The sequence below is a fragment of the Galeopterus variegatus genome, unplaced genomic scaffold (assembly GCF_000696425.1).
Source record: "Galeopterus variegatus unplaced genomic scaffold, G_variegatus-3.0.2 Scaffold2136, whole genome shotgun sequence".
Classification (NCBI taxonomy): Eukaryota; Metazoa; Chordata; class Mammalia; order Dermoptera; family Cynocephalidae; genus Galeopterus; species Galeopterus variegatus.
This window is the reverse complement of record NW_007728247.1, coordinates 200,254-209,172: the sequence shown is the minus strand read 5'-3', so window position 1 is coordinate 209,172 and position 8,919 is coordinate 200,254.

Sequence of the window (8,919 nt, the reverse complement as noted above, 5' to 3'; positions counted from 1 at the left end):
AATAATAATAATAATGTCCCATCATTTGCTACAACATGGATGGACCTTGAAGACATTGTGCTAAGTGGAATAAGTCAGTCACAGAAGGACAAATACTGTATGAGTCCTTTGATATGAGACATCTAACTTAGTCAAAGGAATAGAGCAGCTTGTAGAATTCAGATAAAGAAACAGGAGCCAAAGGAGCCCAAAGGAAAGCAAAGGAGAGCAAGGAAGGGAAGAAAAGCCAGGAGAGCTGTCCTCTCACATAATCCAAGAGTGAAAAGTGTTTTGCAGAGGAGGGCAATGGCCTCTGAGTCAAACGCTCTGAGGGAAGAAGTCAGAAGCAAGACACAGTCTTTTGGTGACGTGGATGACCTTCGTAAGAGCATTTTCAGTGGAGCATTGTGGACAGAGATATGGTTGGAGTTCATGTTCTGCCTGGGCTAATTGTTAAAGGGTCTTGCCTGGAGGTGGCTACGATGTCCTGTGTGATCTGACACCCCACACTTGGAGAGAATTGGGAATAAATAGAAAAGGTCTAGAGAGAGGAAGGGACTTCTGAGAGCCCAAAGTGAGTTTGTGCCTGACTGGACTGGGCTGCAGGTGGCTGGATTTCCTTGTCCAGCGTTTCTCCTGCTTCATGATGCTGGACTCCCATTCTAGATCCAAACTCAGTTCTGGCTTCCTCTCTAGGACTCTGACTATCACAACACCAAATTCCAGTCCAAACTCAGCCTCAAGTCTCCCCAGCTTGGGCCAACACCTGAAGGTGCCTATCCAATTGCCCGATCTAACCCTCACTTTGACCACCCACTTTTCAGCTCCTGGGAACCTCTGCCTCCGTCTGAGGCCTCATCTTCCTTTGACACTCCTGCAGAACTGAGCTCTTTATAGTTCCCCAAACACTATTTACATGTCCTTACTTTTGACCATGCTGTGTCTTCTGCCCTGAGTCCCTTGCTGTGAATTCATATCAGCATATGTGGATATCTGTGTGTGCATACGTACACACACCCAATGCTCTTCTACGATATAACTCTAATCCATGCCTTTTGATGGGTTCAAAATGTTCCTTGCTGTAGTTGGACCACAATTTATTCAGCCATTTCCCCACCAGTGAGCATTTGTGATGGGCACACTTGCTGCAGTCCCCCTGAACAGTGGTGCGGTAACATCCCAGTATGGATGTTTACATACCAGTGCATCTGGAAGGCTCTTCCTCTCCTGGGACAGTCCTACTCATTGTTAAAAAGTCTATTTAAGGATCACTACTTTTGAAAAAATCATCACCGATTACCCAGAAAGAGTGAATACTTCCCTCCTCTGTGAGCCCTAGTCCCATGTGCTTACGTCTCTGCTATAGTATTTTCAGGGGCATGTTGGAATTTCTAGTAAACTCCTTGAAGATTTGAACAGTGTTTTTCATCCCTGAATCCCTTGAGTCTAGCATAGCGTCTGCCACAAGGTATGTGTCCAATAAGTATTTGTTGAATTAAATTGCACAGAATTTGGCCTTTGAAAACAGACTGACTAGAGTTGGAATCATCGTGGTTCTGTCATTTATGAGTCTCTTAGTTTTCTCACCTGTAAAGGGGAAGAACAATCCCTATGTATTGTTGCTAAAAGAATGAGATGAGATCGTGCCGAGCTGGCATCACAGGGCATGGCACACGTGGGGGGTGTGAAAATAGCAGGTGTTGTGATTGGTGTGTGTCTGAAGAGGAGGCTACACTGAGACTTTGGATTGGCACTGGGCTCTGTCCGTGCCCCTCCGGGCCTCTGCAGCTCAGGAAACTCCCTAGGACAAGCTGGTATTCCCCTGACAAATGCCCAGATAAATCTTGCTGGTGCCAAGCTGTCTGGGACCTGCTGCCTTTAGCTGGCTCCTTCCAAATACCCAAGACCTTCCCTGACAGAGATGACTGGCTTCCAGTCCCTGAGACACACCCTGATGGGCACAAACACTGTGGACATCACCCAAAGTTCTCTCCAAGTCAACACACTGTGCTGGGAAGGTGGAAGCCTTGACGAAGAGTGACCAGTATTGCTTTTAATACAGGTGCAGCAAGAGTGGGGCTGGGGAGGGCTCCGCAGGGGAGATCTTGGGCTGGTGAGATACCTGTCGGGCACTGGTCTGAGTGGTGTCCTTTCCCTTTCTTCTCTTTTCTCCATCATCCCCTCCTCAGAGTCCATTCTGGGGGTTTAAGAGTGCCCTGGACCACCAGATAGGGAACTGATCACACAATGACAGTTTGGATGAGATCTGAACAATGACTTGAGGACAAATATGAGTATTTTCTCCTGCTGGACAAGCCCTCCGTGGTCCTCATGGGACAGCAACAAGCAGGACATCTGGCTGCTCGTGGGCTTCTAGGGCAGAAGTAGTGATCTGCCCCCTCACTGGGTCCCTGTCTGTGGTCTCGCCTGCCCCCTCACCCCTAGCTCAGGGAGGTTTTCATCAAGATTGCAGTGAGAAGGAAAAGAACGTAAGCAGGGAACTGAATCTGTCAGCCTGCACTGAGCTTAGCTGCCTTTTAGCTTAATACTCAGAAATGTGGCATTTTTGATTTTCTGTCTGTGGTCTCGCCTGCCCCCTCACCCCTAGCTCAGGGAGGTTTTCATCAAGATTGCAGGGAGAATGAAAAGAACGTAAGCAGGGAACTGAATCTGTCAGCCTGCACTGAGCTTAGCTGCTTTTTAGCTTAATACTCAGAAATGTGGCATTTTTGATTTCGGGTTCCATAATAACCTCCTTCCCCAAAAACAGTGACTCATCTTTGCAGAGGATGCCCTTGGGTGCAGAGAAGAAATTCAACACTGCAGGGCCAGTGTGAGAGGACAGAGGTGCATGCAGCACGCTGTTTATAACATCAGCCCAGCACACCAGACACCAGCCATCCTCGCAGTAGCCCCAGAACCTCCCCAGCCTGAGGTGCCTTGTCTGAGGCAGTTGGACAGCAAACCCAAGTCACTGCACTGGGATCCCAGGAAAGAACATGGCAGTCACCAGCTCCTGACTCTCCGCAGTGGAGCACTCAGAGTTGGGGTGATTTTGGAAAGAGGCTAAGCAGAAGACTGTTAACACAGCACTGAGGTGAGGGTCTCTCGGTGTTTTCTCAGGTCTGGAGACTATACGACAAGGCTTGCAGGTGGATGATGAATTAACAAATCAGCGAGATGGTTCTTCCCGCTCACTGGCCAGCCAGGCCAGAGTTCTCCAGCCTGCCCCAACTCTGACAAACCCGGAGGCATCCTGGGACATCACAGGGTTTTCTCTCTGCTCATAGTCTCTGTTCAACCGCATTTTGTTTCTTCCATGAAACAGGAGCTCAGAATAGAGGAAAGGTGGCTTAGTGTCAACCTGTCTTCAATCCCTGGCTCGGCACATCCGAGCTGGGTGACCTGGGGTGCCTCTGTTACCTCTCTGAGCCTCAGTTTCTGCATGAGTCAAACCCTGATCATCACAGAGTCTACTCCATAGGGTTACTGTGATGATTAGGTAAGATGATGACTATAAAGTGCCTAAGAGTTTGTTCCCTGGTGCACATTATTGTCTCAGAGCTAGTGATGCTGATGGTGACAATGAAACCATTGTTATTAACCGTCATTGTGTGTGTTACCGGTGTAGCATCTGGGGCGTGTACTTCATGCATTTCTACGTGCACATGGACTCCATCGTCCCGCTTCTCTCCATTCCACCCGTTTCCACCATCCTAGTCACCTTTCCATTTTGTGACATTTCTGTGACATATCAAAGGGATCCAATCATTCCCTCCCACTGACTGCAACAGCAAGTCCACCCCACGCCTATCCTGTATCTGTAACCCACCATCGTCTTCTTTTGGGGGAGGGCAGCTCACCATTATGGGGATCTAGAACCCTTGATCTTGGTATTAGCAACGCCACGCTCTAACCAACTGAACTAACTGGCCAGACCTAAGTTAAGCGAACTTTTTTTCCTTTGGCAGCTGGCTGGTAGGGGGATCCAAACCCTTGGCCTTGGTGCTGCAAGACAGCACTAGCCAACTGAGCCAGCAGGCCAGAAACCATCATTTTTCCATTTGACACATGTTTATTGTGCTTCTCCTATGGATCAGGCATTATCCTCACAACTGGGATACAACAGAGGATAACACAAGCAAAGTCCCTACCCTCATGACGTGGGCATTCTAGCGGGGGAGACAGGTGACAAGTAGGCAAGCCATGGCCTAGTCTTTCTATCTGGACTTTCTATCCCGACTCCAAACTGAGCCTCAGGGACAGATGGGCTGCAGAATTGGCTTCAGCAGAGCTATAAGGGGACAATTCATAGCTTGGAACATCTCAGTTTCTACTAAGCCAGAAACCTGGCACTGCCTTTGGCCTCTCCTTCCTCTCTCTCACTCCCCACATCCAGCCTGACCCATCGTCTGTGTCCGCCTCCTACCCAGCGCTCTCCCCGCTGCCCCGTCCACACTCACCTCCTCTCCACCCCTGCCCGGGTCTCAGCAAAGGCCTTCCTGCCCTTCATCTTATCCGTTTCAAGTCCAGCACCCGTAGACCAGCCCCAGCGAACGCTCTGAAGCTCACCCCTGGTCAGTACTCATCAGGGCTCCCCTCTGCCCCCAGGATAAAGTCTTCGGTCCTCAGCACCACCCTACATGTTGGGGCCCAGGCATCGTCTCATCTGTCCTCGACTTACAGATGGTAAAATCTTCAGCCATACTGAACTCCTGGAACTCACCATCTCTCACTCCTAAGCCTCTGCATGTGCAGTTCCCTCTGGCTAGAACCCCTCCTTCATCCCCCTCTTCATCTGGCTGATCCCAACTCATCCGTGAGCTCTCAGCTTCCTCCGGAAAGCTGTCCCTGCTTCCCAAGCCCTGGCAAGTTCTCCCATGGGCCCTGCCTCACTCTACTATGGTGCTGTGTCGCATTTGCCCTTTGACTTATCTGGCTTCCCTACTATATGGTGAGCCTCTTGAGGTCTGGGGAAATCTCTTGTTCATTGTGCCAGGAACGTGGAAGACAGACTGTCCTTACATCCGTGTCTAATGCTTTGCGTCAAGACGGCGGTGGCGAGGGTCCTGCTTGGCTGTGCTGGGGGAGCACCCCTTGACTCCTGTTGCTGGGTTCCTCTCTGGAGGAGGCATAATGAGGAAGGGGAAGCCACAGCACCCTGTGTGGGGGGACCACCCCTCTTCCTTGCCCCCAGCAGCTTCCAAGGAGCACCCTCTTTTCAAAGCATGACCCTCCTTCGCCAAAGAACAGCCCCACCCACCCTCAATCCCAAGAAACCTCATTTGTTTTGCTAAACTACTCTGCTTCCTAGGAGGAGAAAGGAGGGGTTTGGGTTTTGTTGTTTTTCATATCACCCAGAAGGGAACCCACAACAGATTCCCCATTGAGATCCATTTTTTCCCACTCACACACTGTCTGGGACCCTCAAAAGGAGACTGGACTCTGCCTAACCAGCTGCAAACCCTGATAAAACAGAGCCACTTCTCTCTGCACATGTCAGTGTCGGTGGGCAACCAGCCCATGTCCTAATGGGAGAAGACCCCATTGGCTCTCTCTCGCCATTTCTGCATTATATGGGATTCCCAGGGAGGGGCCTGGTCTGGCCCTTGAGCAAGGCCACAGGGCTGCCCAGGCCCCACCCAGTTTCTCAATGTGGGAACCTCTCAGCTGGCCGCCTCCCCAGCTCGCAGCCACACCGAGAAAGAAAGGGCCGTTGAGAGTGGCTTTAGGTTCCCACGCAGGAAGATGCCAGCTCCAGACAGCGTGGCTTTGTGCTTGGGGATTCTGTCTTCTCACCAGGCAGAGGGCTGTGGTGTTCTGTGGCGGGATCAGAGGGACCAGCCAAGGATGGCCGGGTGGCCCTGCCCTGAGCAACGAGACAGACTGGGAGTATACACCTGCCCCAAGGGGAGAAGCCGCCTGGGCCAACGCCTACCTCTGAGAAACGCCATTCCCATGCTTCTCCAGGATGATCAGTTTCTCTCCAACCCCACACGCACATCAGAGTTTCTCTACTTTGGTAACTGTTAATTGAGAAAATAGCTCCAAACCAAAAGACACCTCACATCTTAATTTTATTCCTGATGTCCATATACTGAAGGAAGGAAGGAAACCACAGATGGTCACAATCTTGTGTACAAGTAGGGCTTGCACAGACCTTACGCGCAGATCCAGGGGCCTGCAGACGGCTTTGTCTTCCACACTAGTGAAAGGACAGATCCTGCTGCCGACTGTGGCGGATGGGGGAGGAAGAGAGATGGAGAGCAGAAAGGCTTAGACATTTGTTTGGACCTTCATATTATTACTTTTCTCTGGAATTTAGGGCTCAAATCCCCAAGCAGTTTCCAATTTGGGTAGACCCATGAACTTGGACACTTGAGATGATCCAATCCAGCAATCTCTGGAAGACACACGTGACTCAGGGTCCATCCAATGTGTGTGTGGGGGGGGATACTAGGGTAGGTGTGTGTGCGTGTGTGAGTGTGTCAGAGTGTATGAGGGAGGATGTGAGTTTATGGTGTAGGGGTGTGAGTGTGAGAGTGTGTGTGGATATGGGAGTGAGTGTGCCAGTGCATGAGTATGTAAGTGTGTGTGTGCCCAGGTGTGAGAGTGTGTGTGTAGATGTGTGTGTGTCAGTGTGTATGAGTGAGTGGGTGGGTGATGTGAGCGTGACAGTGGGTGTGGGTGAGTGTGTACGTGTGTGTAAGTGTGTGTGGATGTGCATGTGACCGTAGGTTGGGAGTGTAGGCGTGAGTGTTATGAATGCGTGTGCGTGTATGGGTGTGTGTGTGAGTGTGTCAGTGTGGGTATGTGTGAAAGTGGGTGTATTTTTTTAGGGAATGGAAAGAAGATCTGGTGGGGATCCCCAGCACCCTAACCAATGCCCCAAGAACCTTTGAACACTAGAAAAGCTTTGAAAGCAGAACTAATTCAGCTAATTTAACCTCATCACTTGACAAGTGTGAAAACTGTGACCCACTGAGGAAAGAAATATGCCAAATAGCTTTATAGTGCTAGGGCTAGAAACCAGATCTCTCAGCTTCCACCAGGTCCACCACACTTTGCTCCATTGCCAATAGAACCAGTCTCGCCATTCCTGAACATCTGTAGTTGTCACCTAAGGGGTGTGCTATCAACTCCGCCTTTTTAGAAAATGTGCCCATCCCCCCATGCCTTCCTACTCCCCATTCCCCACCCTTCTCATAACCCCAAACATTCATCTCATCACTCATTGTAAAAGTAACACATGCTCATTGTATACAATTCGATATCAACACTACGTGGTACAAAACCCACATGTCCACATTCTGCAGGAGCAGTTCTTTTTCACAGCTCACTTCCTGGCCATGACTGATTTGTCTCCAGGGAAAGCAGCTGCAAGATGGGCCAATCAGAGCTGTTCCCTGGGAGTACTGACAGCAGAATGGAGAAAAGGAGCCATACCCTTCAATGGCTGAAGGTGTAAGATGTGAAACTTGCCTTGTAGAAGAGACCAGTCTACAGCAACCAAGACTGAATCTGAATTACAGAGGAGGGCTGAGACATAGAGAATCCTTGCTTCCAGATTTTCTGAGGTCCAGCTTCATCTCTGTACTTGCTGTAGCTTGAATGTTTAACCCTCCCTTAGATTTAATGAACCAGTACACTCTTCTTTGTGCTTAAAGTAATTAATTAAGTAGGGTCTCTTCCCCCTCATAACCCAAAGCCAAACTGCAACAGTGTAAGCCATATCCCCTCAAACTTTTTGGTATCCATTTCCCAAATCTCTATTCTCCTTTTTATGAAATGTATTTTACTATAAAAATCAATGCATGTGAGGGAGCTATATTTAGTTCTAACTTCTGTATTAGGAACAAGAGAACTTAAAATCATGTAAGTTAGAGGCAAAGGTGGAAATAAAACACATCTTTTTATTACCAATTCTAAATTCTTTCCACGAAACCATGATGATGTATATTAATTGGTATGGGTAACAGAGACCCAAAATAATATTTCTTAAACATGATGAAAGTTTAATTTTCTTGTGCATTGAAGTCCAGAAGTAAGCAGCCCAGAGCTAATATGATGGCTTTGCTCCATGAAGACCTCAGGAACTCAAGCTCCTTCTAGCTGTTGTCTTCATTTCATTCTCAGTTTTCTTATCTGCAAAGTGCAGATGTTAATATACCTGCCTCATGGCCCAAGATGGCTGCTCCAGTCCCTGCCATCACACCAGCATTTTAGCCAATAGGAAGGTGGAAAGGATGAAGAAGAAAAAAGTTATGTGCCAGCTCCCCCTTAAGGAAGTTTCCCAGAAGTTGTCTTATGGCCTCATGGCCCAAGATGGCTGCTCCAGTCCCTGCCATCACACCAGCATTTTAGCCAATAGGAGGGTGGAAAGGATGAAGAAGAAAAAAGTTATGTGCCAGCTCCCCCTTAAGGAAGTTTCCCAGAAGTTGTCTTATGGTACTTCTACCAAAATCTCACTTGCCAAAATGTAGTCATATGACCACAACTAATTTGAAAGGAGTCTGGGAAATATAGCCTTGATTTTGATAAGCTACATATACAATTGCAAACCAGGAGGTTTTTAACAATGGAAGAAGAAAATGGATATTGGAAAACAGTGTACCTGCCATTCTTACTGTTGTTACTGTTTTCGCTTTTAACACTTCTGCCGTCTTTCTGGTGGTTACCCTAACTGCTGCGAGTGGAAAGGGTGGTTCTCTCACAACCCTTCTCTTTTCCCCACTGCCTTCTTTGCATATACCAGTGTTTATGACTCCAAGCCAGAGAAAGGGTCTGGAGAGCTGGGGACAGTAGGATGAACCTCATCTGGAGACTGGGGCCTAATGGACCTGTTAGAGAATTCTGGAACAGACCACATGGTTCAGTTTGTCTCTTCCTCAAAGATTTTTGGCCCTGGCCCTCACTGACCTACTAGATCATAAGGAATAA